This window comes from Oncorhynchus clarkii, chromosome 32, assembly GCF_045791955.1.
Source record: "Oncorhynchus clarkii lewisi isolate Uvic-CL-2024 chromosome 32, UVic_Ocla_1.0, whole genome shotgun sequence".
Taxonomy (NCBI): Eukaryota; Metazoa; Chordata; class Actinopteri; order Salmoniformes; family Salmonidae; genus Oncorhynchus; species Oncorhynchus clarkii.
In genome coordinates this window covers 34,578,399-34,592,317 of record NC_092178.1, presented here as the reverse complement: position 1 = coordinate 34,592,317, position 13,919 = coordinate 34,578,399, and positions in this window count along the sequence as shown.

The following is a 13,919-nucleotide window of genomic DNA, read 5'->3' as shown; positions in this document are numbered from 1 at the left end:
CAGCCATTCATTGTTTTAAAGTCACTATTGGCCTCATGTTGAAATCCTTAAACGTTATCCTTCCTCTCCGACAACTGAGTTAGGACACGTATCTTTCTAGTGACTGGGTGTATTGATACACCATCCAAAGTGTAATTAATAACGTCACCATGCTCAAACGGCTATTCAGTGTCTGGTTTTTAAAAATGTTTTTTATCGATAGGTTCCCTTTTTTTGCAAGCCATTGGAAAACCACCCTGGTCTTTGTGGTTGAATCTTTTTGAAATCCACTGCTCCACTGGGGTACAGGGATGAGGTCATTCAACAACCATGTTCAACACTGCCTGCACACAATAAGTCCATAGAACGTACGTGACTAAAGAATGTTTACTTCTGAATGCCAGGCTTGCCGTGACAAAGGGGTTGAATACTTATTGGCTCAAGACATTTCAGCATTTTTAATTAACAATTCTTTGCTGACATTGGGGTACAGTGGAGGAAAAGTAAAGATACATTTTAATACACTGAACAAAAATATAAACGCAACAATTTTGATGATTTGACTGAGTTACAATTCATATAAGGAAATCAGTCAATTGAAATAAATTTGTCCGGCCCTAATCTATAGATTTTTACATGACTGGGAATACAAATACACTTGAGACTTGGTCACAGATACACACACATTTTAAAAAAGGTATGTTATTTTTATATATATTATTAAAAGGGGTGTTGATCCGAACCATTCAGTGTCTGGTATAACAATGGCACCACCCTCGTCGCATGGCACTAGAGGGATGTGAGGACAGCCCAGTACATCACTAAGCCGAGCTCCCTGCCATCCAGAACCTATATCAGGCGGTGCGAAAAGAAGGCCCGGGGAAATCGTCCAAGACCCCCACCCACCCAAGCCATAGGCTATTTTCTCTGCTGCCGCACGGGAAGAGGTACCGCTGCATCAAGTGTGACACCAACGGGCTCTTGAACAGCTACTATCCCCAAGCAACACAACTTATTAATAGCTACACGGACTGAGTTTACCTTCTATCGTTATTGACCTTTTGTTTCTATGCACACACAAACACAATCATTTGCACACTCAAACGAAATATGCACATTTTGTACAGGTGTGTAGTCAGTATAAATGTATGTAGTTCTGTCCTTGAGCTGTTCTTGTCTATTGATGTTCCGTATTGTCATTCTGTATTATGTTATGTGTGGACCCCAGGTAGAGGAGCTGCTGCTTTTGCAACAGCTAATGGGGTGACCCTAATAAAATACCACTTGCACACAAGCTGCTGCTACTCTTATATCCTGTTGCCGAGTCACCTTTCCCCTACACATGTATCTTTGCACACGTAAATATGGTATTGGACCTGACTTTATAAATATTTCCTGTATATAGTATGCTCATGTATTTCTTGTGTTTTTTTTTTCTGGTATTACATTGTTATTGATATTTGTGTTCTTGGGTTGAGTTTGCAATTTTGCATTTTACTGTACTTGTGCATGTGACATTAACTTGAAACTTGATCCACATCTGCCTCATGCAGCGTGACATCTCCTTCGCATAGAGTTTATCAATCAGGCTGTTGATTGTGGAATGTTGTCCCAATCTTCAATGGCTGTGCGAAGTTCCTGGATATTGGCAGGAACTGGAACACGCTGTGGTACACCGAGCCAGAGCACCCCAAACCGGCTCAATGGGTGACGTCTGGTGAGTATGCAGGCTATGGAAGAACTGGGACAGTTTCAGCTTCCAGGAATTGTTTACAGATCCTTGTCACATGGGGCTGTGCTTTATAATGCTGAAACATGAGGTGATGGCGGCAGATGAATGGCACGATAACGGGCCTCAGGATCTCGTCACGGGTTCTATGCGCATTCAAATTGCCATGGATAAAATGCTTTTGTGTTCATTGTCCGTAGCTTCTGCCTGCCCATACCAAAACCCCACTGTCACCATGGGGCACTCTGTTCACAACTTTGATATCATGCAACTGCTCGTCCATACAACGCCATACACTCTATCTGTCCGGTACAGTTGAAACCGGGATTCATCCATGAAGAGCACACTCCTCCAGCGTGCCAGTAGCCATCGAAGGTGAGCATTTGCTCACTGAAGTTGGTTACGACGCCAAACTGCAGTCAGGTCGCAACCATGGTGAGGGCGACGAGTACTAAGATGAGCTTCCCTGAGATTTCTGGCAGTTTGTGCAGAAATTCTTCGGTTGTGCAAAACCACAGTTTCATTAGATGTCCGGGTGGCTGGTTGGACGTACTGCCAAATTATAACGTTGGAGGCGGTTTATGGTAAAGAAAAACAACATTAAATTATCTAGTGACAGCTCTGTTGCACAATCCTGCAGTCAGCATGGTAATTGCCCGATCCCTCAAAACTTGAGACATTTGTGGTGGTGTGTAACAAAACTGAACATTTTATTGTCCCCAGCACAAGGTGCACCTGTGTAATTATGCTGTTAAATGTATTTTTATTTTATTGAACCTTTAATTTTAACCAATGCTCTAACCACTACTCTAACCCCTAAGCTTCTTGATATTCCACACCTGTCAGGTGGATGGATTATCTTAGCAAAGGAGAAATGTTCACTAACAGGGATGTTAACAAATCTGTGTACGACAACAGGTATGGCAAAACATTTATTTTTACTGCTCTAATTACGTTGGTTACCAGTTTATAATAGCAATAAGGCACCTCGGGGGTTCATGGTATATGGTCAATATGCCTTGGCTAAGTGCTGTGTCCAGGCACTTTGGGTTGCTTCGTGCATAACAACATATTCTAGCCATGGTATATTGGTCATGGACCACACCCCCTCGGGCCTTATTGCTTAAATACAAAATTATGCAGTTCAAATTTTGTCACATGCGCCGAACACAACAGGTGTACCTTACAGTGAAATGCTTACTTACAAGCCCTTAACCAACAATGCCGTTTTAAGAAAAAATGTTTTTTTTAAATAAGAAATAAACGTAACAAATAATTAAAGAGCAGCAGTAAAATAACAATAGTGAGGCAATGTGCGGGGGCACCGGTTAGATGATTTAATTGAGGTAATATTTACATGTAGATAGAGTTATTAAAGTGACTATGCATAGATAATAACAGAGAGTAGCAGCAGCTTAGAGGGATGGGAGGGGGGGTAATGAAAATAGTCTGGGTAGCCATTTGATTAGATGTTCATGAGCCTTATGGCTTGGGGGTAGAAGCTGTTTAGAAGCCTCTTAGACCTAGACTTGGCATTCCAGTACCGCTTACCGTGCTTTAGCAGAGAGAACAGTCTATGACTAGGGTGGCTGGAGTCGTTGACAACTTTTCAGGCCTTCCTCTGACACTGCCTGGTATAGAGGTCCTGGATGGCAGGAAGCTTGGCCCCAGTGATGTACTGGGCCATACGCACTACCCTCTGTAGCGCCTTACGGTCGGATGCCGAGCAGTTGCCATACCAGGCAGTGATGCAACCCATCAGGATGCTCTCGATGGTGCAGCTGCAGAACCTTTTGAGGATCTTAGGATCCATGCAAAATCTCCTGAGGGGGAATAGGTTTTGCGTGCCCTCTTCACGACTGTATTGATGTGCTTGGACGATGTTCGTTTGTTGGTGATGTGGACACCAAGGAACTTGAAGCTCTCAACCTGCTCCACTACACCCCTGTCGATGAGAATGGGGGCGTGCTGGGTCCTCCTTTTCCTGTGGTCCACAATCATCTCCTTTGTCTTGATCATGTTGAGAGAGGGGTTGTTGTCCTGGCACCTCACGGCCAGGTCTCTGACCTCCCCCAATAGGCTGTCTCGTCGTTGTCGGTGATCAGGCCTACCACTGTAATGATGGTGTTGGAGTCGTGCCTGGCCATGCAGTCATGCGTGAACAGAGTACAGGAGGGGACTGAGCACGCACCTCCGAGGGGCCCCAGCGTTGAGGATCAGCGTGGCAGATGTGTTGTTGCCTTTCCTTACAACCTGGGGATTGCCCGTCAGGAAGTCCAGGATCCAGTTGCAGAGGGAGGTGTTTAGTCCCAGGGTCCTTAGCTTATTGATGAGCTTTGAGAGCACTATGGTGTTGAACGCTGAGCTGTATTCAATGAACAGCATTCTCACATCAGTGTTCTTATTGTCCAGGTTGGAAAGGGCAGTGTGGCGTGCAATAGAGATTGCATCATATGTGGATCTGTTGGGGCTGTATGCAAATTGGAGTGGGTCTAGAGTTTCTGGGAAATGGCGTTGATGTGAGCCGTGACCAGCCTTTCAAAGCACTTCACTGCTACAGATGTGAGTGCTACGGGTCGGTAGTCATTTAAGCAGGATTCCTTAGTGTTCTTGGTCACAGGGACTATGGTGGTGTGCTTGAAATATGTTGGTATTACAGACTCAGATAGGGAGAGGTTGAAAGTATCAGTGAAGACACTTTCCAGTTGGTCAGTGCATGCTCTGAGTACACGTCCTGGTAATCCGTCTGGCCCTGCGGCCTTGTGAATGTTGACCTGTTTAAAGGTCTTACTCACATCGGCTACGTAGAGCGTGATCACACAGTCATCCGGAACAGCTGATGCTCTCATGCGTGTTTCAGTGTTACTTGCCTAGAAGCGAGCTTAGGCTTGTGTTACTGGGCAGCTCTCAGCTGTGTTTCCCTTTGTAGTCTATAATAGTTTGCAAGCCCTGCCACATCTGACGAGCGTCAGAGCCGGTGTAGTGCGATTTGATCTTAATCCTGTATTGACGCTTAGGCAAAGTGTCAATACAGGGTTGGTTGGTTCGTCTGAGGGCATAGCAGGATTTCTTATAAGCTTCCGGGTTAGAGCCCTGCTCCTTGAAAGCGGCAGCTCTACCCTTTAGCTCAGTGCGGTTGTTCCCTGTAATCCATGGCAACTGGTTGGGGTATGTACAAACGGTCACTGTGGGGACTACGTCATCGATGCACTTATTGATGAAGCCAATGACTGATGTGGTGTACTCCTCAATGCCATCGGAAGAATGCCAGAACATATTCCAGCCTGTGTTAGCAAAACAGTCCTGAAGCTTAGCATCTGACCACTTTTTTATTGACTGAGTCACTGTTTCTTCCTGCTTTAGTTTTTGCTTGTAAGCAGGAATCAAGAGGCTAGAATTATGGTCAGATTTGCCAAATGGAGGGTGAGGGAGAGCTTTGTACGCGTCTCTGTGTGTGTGGAGTAAAGGTGGTCTAGAGTTTTTTTCCCCCTCTGGTTGCACATTTAACATGCTGGTAGTAATTAGGTAAAACTGATTTAAGTTTCCCTGCATTAATTTCCCCAGCCACTAGTAGCGCCGCCTCTGGATGAGCGTTTTCCTGTTTGCTTATGGCCATATACAGCTCATTGAGTGTGGTCTTAGTACCAGCATTGGTTTATGGTGGTAAATAGACATCTACGACGAATATATATGAAAACTCTCTTGGTAGATATTGTGGTCTACAGCTTATCATGAGATACTCTACCTCAGGCGAGCAAAACCTTGAGACTTCCTTAGATATCGTGCACCAGCTGTTGTTTACAAATATACACCCTTTGTCTTACCAGAGGCTGCTGTTCTGTCCTGCCGATATAATGTATAACCCGCCAGCTGTATGTTATTCATGTAGTCGTTCAGCCGCGACTCTGTGAAACTTAAGATATTTCCCTTTTTAATGTCCTGTTGGTAGGATATACGTGCTTGTAGTTTGTCCATTTTATTATTCAGTGATTGTACGTTGGCCAATAGTACCGATGACAAAGGCAGATTAGCCACTCGTCGCCGGATCTTTACAAGGCACCCCACGATCTCCTTCCGCGATATCTCCGTCTTTTCCTCCTGCTAATGACGGGGATGAGGGCCTGGTCGGGTGTCTAGAGTAAATCATAAGAGACGGTAGCAGCAACATTATGTACAAAATAAGTTACAAGCAATGCGGGGAAAAAACAAAATAGCAAGGTTAGTTAAGAGCCCATAAAACGGCAGCCATACCCTCCAGTGCCTTCATCGCCTGTTCAGCCTCATTGTTGGAAAAGAGCAACGTAATACTGCTGTTTATCTTCTGCCATCCTAAGCCTTCATAAAGCATTGCCTGTAAGTACAAATAATTTCTAAGATGTTCATATTTTAGTATTGTAAATATTTTCTACAGGTAATGTTTTAATTATTTTTTAAAGTAAATCGATTACATGTATTTCTTATTTTAATTTTATTTAACCTTTATTTAAATAGGCAAGTCAGTTAAGAACAAATTCTTATTTACAATGAGGCCTACCAAAAGGCAAAAGACCTGCGGGGACAGGGGTTGTGGGATTAAAAATTAAAAATAAATAACAGAAATATAGGACAAAACACAAATTCCTTCACTCACCTGCCTGTTAAGTGCTGTTCTGCAGCTAGCTTTTCTCTACATGTGAGTTCTCTTCACACTTAAGTTATCTTACATGAAAATGTAGATACTAATCCTGTTTAGAACAATATTCAAGCAGGATACGTACATTTTCTATGTACAGTGTTGGTCAAGTATTGTATTGCTCACAATGCAACTCTATTCACTCTGTTATGTATTTATATTGCCTTTAAGTCTGAGCTGCTCCAATAATTTTGTTTTTCTTTGTTGTTACAGCTTTATACCATTTCAACTGTAAAACAGGAGGTTTATGGAAAGCCTGTCCCTGACTCTGGTTCAGTTCTTGATTGGAGTTTGCATTGCTGTCAAATTATGGTTGTATACACCTTAAGGAGGACAGTACAGTCAAAAGGCACAGCTACTATGGCAGTGGATCGATACACAGTATAACAGAACCTGCAACATGGAAGCTAAAGGAAAACAAGACGACCAATGTTCCCAGGTCCGTTCCAGAACGGGATCGTCAAGATCATCAGTTGCTGCTGAGCCTGTGCAAGGGCAGAGGAAGCACGCACCCGTGCATCATTCGCTGACAGAGAAGCTTAGATCAAGATAGAAAAAGCTACATTTGAAGCAGAGTTAGATGCATTAAACCTTCATAGAGAGGCAGCCGCAGCACTGGCTCAGGCCGAGATCTGGGAGGCAGCAATAGAGCTACAGGATGAGGGGCTCCGCGATAAAATTGGCGACCCGCTAACATCAAAGGACATTGCTGAACGCACAGGCGAATTACGTCAGGGAGCAGGCGAATTACGTCAGGGAGCAGGCGAATTACGTCAGGGAGCAGGCGAATTACGTCAGGAAGCAGGCGAATTACATCAGGGAGCAGGCGAATTACGTCAGGGAGCAGGCGAATTACGTCAGGGAGCAGGCTAGGCTACATACTAGCTGTCCTTCCTTGCCAAGCCTAGAACAAGCATATGATGACAGTAGGTCATCAGCCCCATAGTGGAACAACTCTCCCACAGCCTTCAGGAAAGATGGATTTCCCATGGTTCAAGGTACAAAAATGAAAACAACCATTGCTTTCCTTCATTCTCCTTCTTCACAAAGTTCATATGCGATGAGCTTTGCCCTTTCTAATAGTGGACCTGCGAGAAGCGAGTACCCAGCCATGAGGAACACAAGAACCCCTATGGAAGTTGTCACCACTGCTGACCCCAACACAGTAACCACAGAAAAGAAAGAAGATTGCCCCATCCACAATAAACCACATCCGCTCAGAAAGGCTTCAGAGCCAAAATCATTGATGAGCGAAAAGGGAATATGCTTCAAGGGCTGTACTTCATCCTCCCACCTGGCAAAAGACTGCACCATACCATTGAAATGTAAAGAGTGTGAAGTGAATGGCACAGCAATGCATCCAAGCCCTGGACCCTACAGCCCTCTGGCTCTATGTCAGAGAACAGCGGGGAGGATGAAGGAAACCCGACCACTGCACCCGCAATCAGCTCCCAAAGCTTCCGTTCATGCTCAAAAATGTGCCTTGTGAGAGTATACCCCAAGGGGCAGCGTGAAAGCCCTGTCAAGCTGTATGCTATACTAGACGACCAGAGCAACCGCTCATTGGCAAGATCGGACTTCTTCAATCGGTTCAGTATTCTGGGCAACCCATCTCCCTACTCTCTGAGGACCTGCGCTGGAGTGGAAACGGCAGGAAGAAAGGCGGACAGCTTCCAGATCGAGGCAGTGAATGGAGAGGTTAGCCTAGACCTTCCTTCAATCATCGAGTGCAGTGAGACCCTCAATAACAGATGAGAAATACCAACCCTAGAGGTGGCCCATCACACCGCCCACCTCAAGTCTGTGGCCACCCACATTCCAGAGCTCTATCAAAGTGCCCAGATCCTTCTGTTGTTTGGGAGAGACATTGTCAGAGTGCATAAAGTGAGGCAAAATATCAATGGATCACACAATGCCCATTTTGCTCAGAGACTCAACATAGATTCGGTCCTGGTGTGTAAAGTATACCTGGGAAATGCACACAAGCCAATCAAGAACAGCTTCAAAACTAATGTGACACTCCGTGTCAGAGCTGTATTCATCTAAAAGAAAAGGTGAGCTAAGGCGGGGAGCAAGAGGATGGTTTCTCCCATACATTCAAGGAAAGCCATATTCACAAAGCAGCTGAAGGCAAACTTGGACACATTGTTTGACAGGCCAGAGAACGACAACAAGACAGCTCTCTCCATTGAGAACAGTCTTTTTAAAGACTATGGACAAAGAGATCTACAAAGACAAGACACACAGATGGGTAGCTCCTCTCCCCTTCAGACCCGAACAACCATTCACAGGCGCTCACCTGTCTAAGCCTTAGATGAAAGAGTAGTTTGTCACCTTCATGGAGAAGATATTTGTAAACAAATGCAGAGCCAGCACCCTCCCTCAACAACATGCTGCTCACAGGCCCAGACCTAAACAACAGTCTTCTGGCAGTTCTCATCCGCTTCAGGAAAGCACCTGTAGCAATAACGGCAGATATCCAACAGATGTTTAGTTGTGAGAGAAGATCACAGAAACTACCTGAGATTATTATGGTACAGAGTCATTGACATCACAAAAGACATCATCGAGTACATGATGTAGGGCCATGTCTTCGGCAACAGCCCATCTTCTGATGTCGCCATCTACGGGCTCAGGCGAACCGCTCAAGAAGGTGAGCAAGACCATGGAGCAGACACTCGACAGTTAGTGGAGAGACATTTACTATGCATGCAGCACAGTCTTGGTTTATGGGAAAAAGCAACAGACACCTTCAACTGTGGAGTATCAGTCAGCAGTCAACCATTCACACAACGTGGAGTCCTGTCAACGGTAAACAGCCTCGTCGACCCTCTCAGCCTGGTAGCTCAAGAACCATACAGGGCAGAGCCATAATGCGGTAACTCTCCTCAGACATTTGTAATTGGGATTTACCACTCCCTGAAAAAAAGCTGAAAGAATGGGAAGCATGGAGGGATTCACTACAGAATCAGAAGCAGCTCCGTATCCCATGCACTAACACTAAGAACACCCTCTCAAAGGCAAAATGCACAGAGCTAAACTCAGCAAAAAAAATAAAATGTCCTCTCACTGTCAGCTGCGTTTATTTTCAGCCAACTTAACATGTGTAAATATTTGTATGAACATAAGATTCAACAACTGAGACATAAACTGAACAAGTTCCACAGACATTGAATAATGTGTCCCTGAACAAAGGGGGGGTCGAAATCAAAAGTAACAGTCAGTATCTGGTGTGGCCATCAGCTACATTAAGGACTGCAGTGCATCTCCTCCTCATGGACTGCACCAGATTTGCCAGTTCTTGCTGTGAGATGTTACCCCACTCTTCCACCAAGGCACCTGCAAGTTCTCTGACATTTCTGGAGGGAACGGCCCCCACCCTCTGATCCAACAGGTCCCAGACGTGCTCAATGTGATTGAGATCCGGGCTCTTTGCTGGCCATGGCAGAACACTGACATTCCTGTCTTGCAGGAAATCATGCACAGAACGAACAGTATGGCTGGTGGCATTGTCATGCTGGAGGGTCATGTCAGGATGAGCCTGCAGGAAGGGTATGGGGTATGCCCATAGGCGACATTGTTGCCGATGATGTCTGGTGAGGACCTGCCTTATAACAGGCCTACAAGCCCTCAGTCCAGCCTCTCTCAGCCAATTGCGGACAGTCTGAGCCCTGATGGAGGGATTGTGCGTTCCTGGTGTAACTCGGGCAGTTGTTGTTGCCATCCTGTACCTGTCCCGCAGGTGTGATGTTTGGATGTATCGATCCTGTGCAGATGTTGTTACACGTGGTCTGCCACTGTGAGGATGATCAGCTGTCCGTCCTGTCTCCTTGTAGCGCTGTCTTAGGCGTCTCACAGTACAGACATTGCAGTTTATTGCCCTGGCCACATCTGCAGTCTTCATGCCTCCTTGCAACATGCCTAAGGCATGTTCACACAGATGAACAGGGACCCTGGGCATCTTTCTTTTTGTGTTTTTCAGAGTCAGTAGAAAGGCCTCTTTAGTGTCCTAAGTTTTCATAACTGTGACCTTAATTGCCTACCGTCTGTAAACTGTTAATGTTTTAACGACCGTTCCACAGGTGCATGTTCATTAATTGTTTATGGTTCATTGAACAAGCATGGGAAACAGTGTTTAAACCCTTTACAATGGAGATCTGTGAAGTTATTTTAATTTTTACGATTTGTCTTTTTATTTTACCTTTATTTTTTGAAAGACAGGGTCCTGAAAGTGGGATGTTTCTTTTTTTGCTGAGTGTATGTGGGTTTTCAGATGCTTCCAACAAAGCCATTGGTGCATCGACATACATCGGAGCCACTGATGAAGATGAACAACGTGGAGTGGGCTTTGTTTTGCAAAAAGCCAAGTTAACCCTTCAATCTGAGTCTGCCATACCCCGCCTTGAACTATGTGGAGCAGTGTTGACAGCAGCATACTATGGGGTATTGTGTTTAGGCCAGTGACAAAATAATCACTCAATTTAATCCATTTTAAATTCAGGCTGTAACACAACAAAATCTGGAAAAAGTCAAGTGGTGTGAACACATTCTGAAGGCACTATATCTAATATGGCAAAAGTGAAGGCACTATAAGAAATATGGCACAAGTCATAGCAGCCAAGTCAAAATTAGAAATTGATGAACAGAACTATAGAACATCACGTAACTATGCAGTTAAATTGAATCGAAAGAAAAAAAAGTTAATTTACAACGATGCTTTTATTGATTGTAAAAATGATTCTAAAAAGGTATGGAATACAGTTAAGGGCGTACTTGGTACATCTATCTCATCATGCCCATCTAGTGTGGAGGTTGACGGGAGAATAATAACAAAACCAGTTGATATTGCCAATCATTTTGCAGATTTTTTTATACAGAAAATTAAATTACTGCGTAACAATGTAGACCAACATTCTTCCAAACAAGCTATTGTCCAATGGATTGATGATCATATTATGAGCAACAAGATCTGCTCTTTTAGTCTGCAAACTGTGTCAGTGGAGGTGTTAAACCTATTGAAGTAATTACTTGATGGTAAATCTACAGGTTATGGTCTTATGGACAATTTTTTTCTTCGCTGTGCTGCTCCCCAGATTGCAGTTCCTCTGAGATACATATTTAATTGGTCACTGGAAAAGGGGATGTTTGCAAATGTTTGGAAGCATGCGAAACTGTGTCCTATTCCGAAAGACAGCAAAGAACCCATTACCCCTGCCAATAGTCGACCAATTAGTCTACTCCCTACACTCAGTAAGATATTGGAGGGTATTGTGAGTAGACAAATGTGGGAGTGCATGGAAAATAATCTGATTACAGCCAATCAGCATGCTTATCACAAAAACCATTCCACTACCACTGCATTGGTTGACATGACTGACCAGTGGCTCAATGCTATGGACAATGGCAAATTTGTAGGTGTACTATTTTTAGATTTCAGTGCAGCATTTGATTTAGGGGATCATTAAATAATTTTGACAAAATTAATGCATTATGTTTTTAAGGAGGTAGCATTGAATTGGGTGACAGGAAACAGTCCACCTATATCAATGGTTCATTTTCTTCCCCTCAAGTGTTAAACTGTGGAATACCGCAGGGCAGCTGCCTTGGGCCACTTCTTTATTTAATATATACCAACGACCTTCACTATGCCTTCGTTGAAACTCAAGCTACTATATTTGCAGATGATACTACAATTTATGCAGTAAGACAATCGGTTCAACAGGTACAGCAGGCTTTACAAGGAGATTTGGAGAATATCAGGAAGTGGGTTTGCCAAAACAAACTTGTTTTAAACACCAAGAAAACCAAAGTTATGTTGGTCTGTTCAACTAGGAAAAGGCCAAAACAGCATGGGATACAATTAAGTATGGGAGGAGTACAAATTGAAGAAGTGGCAGAAACCAAACTATTGTGAGTGCAGCTAGACAACTGGTTATCATGGTCGTCTCAAATAACTAATCTATGTACAAAAAAAATATATTAAAACAGCATGCATAATCAGAAGGATAGCTAAATATTTACCGGGAAAAATTATTCAGCAAATAACACAAGCATTAATTGAGAGTCAGGTGAACTACTGTTCGGTGGTCTGGGGAAATACATCATCAAGTGAAGTTAGGAGGCTGCAGAATGCACAGAATAAAGCAGAAAGGATTGTTTTAAGGTGGAGATATGGTTCTTCTGTTGCAGTCATGCGCAGTGTTCTTGGTTGGTCATCAATCGACAAGATAATTGGAAAAAAAAACATGCTTATTTTATTTCATAATATACATAATTTAAAACAGCCAAGTTCTCTTCACAACGGTATTCAGTTGGTAAGAGACAGACATTCCGTAAATACTAGGAATAGATTGTCCACCATCTATGTGTTATCCAGACAGAAAAGAGAAATAGGCAAAATAACATTTCAATTTAGAGCAATAAAGAAATTGAAAAATTAACTGAGCAAACTAGAAACCTTTCAATATGTAAAGATTATTTTTAAAACAATTTAAATATAATACCTAGAAATGTTGTGGGACTATAGTAGATGAAGAATCAATATTTTTTAGATTGAGTATTTATTGGGTCATTATGCTAGTATATTATGTATGTTTGTAGTAGTGTGTTATATGGGAAAATGTGTTTGTATTATAAATTGTATTTTAATGTTTAAGGACTCTTGGAAGATTAGTCCAAATGGGGACTAAAAGAGTTCCAAATCAAATATATGACTTTGAAGGACTGAATCCTAGTTGGGAAAATGTCCACTCAGCACTAAGTTTTTGTGCAGATTTTGCATTGATGTCAATAGAATTGTGTGAAAAGGTAAGTAACATACTTATAACATACTTAAATGTGTCCCTAAATGTCACTGTCTCTCTCTCCCTCTCGCTCTCTGCACCTTCATTTTGATCAGTCTTACCTTAGCTTCAGAATAGAATAGAATATCAGTTGACTGACCTCAACCTGACTGAATCAAGACTGTTACCTATAGACCTCAGTCCCTTAGAAGTTACACCCATCCTCTGTTGACCTCTCTAGGCTCAGAGAGGACCACTCTTGGTCTAGAGTTAAGATAATTGCAGTTTATAACCTAATGATTATGATAAGTGGCTAATAATAAGGCCCCATTAGGAGTACTTTTAATGACCGCTTTTATCTCTCCATCTCATTAGTCCATGGTGATTTAGCAGCAGGTCTCGGGGTTAGGGGCTGCAGGAAAGCTCATTACACACCATTAGGAGCAGGCACAGGGGCTGGAGTGAACCCCATGGATATCCTCTTAGCTTTAGGCTGAGACTTAATCCTGGTTTTGTTTATTCAATCATAACATTTGAAAGACGGGGAAGGTTATGTGAATTATATTAATCGGGCCTGACCGACCACAATATCTAGAGGACAAAGCCGTTTTATTTGACTTCCAACCGAGAAGAGGCTAGAATAATTGACCAGAAATATGCACTCTTTCACTCTTCGTGATGCATTCCAAGGGGTGGAACATCTAACTAAATGTAAGGGGGTTCGTTTTATGTGGCGTGTCTTGGTCGATTTGACTAT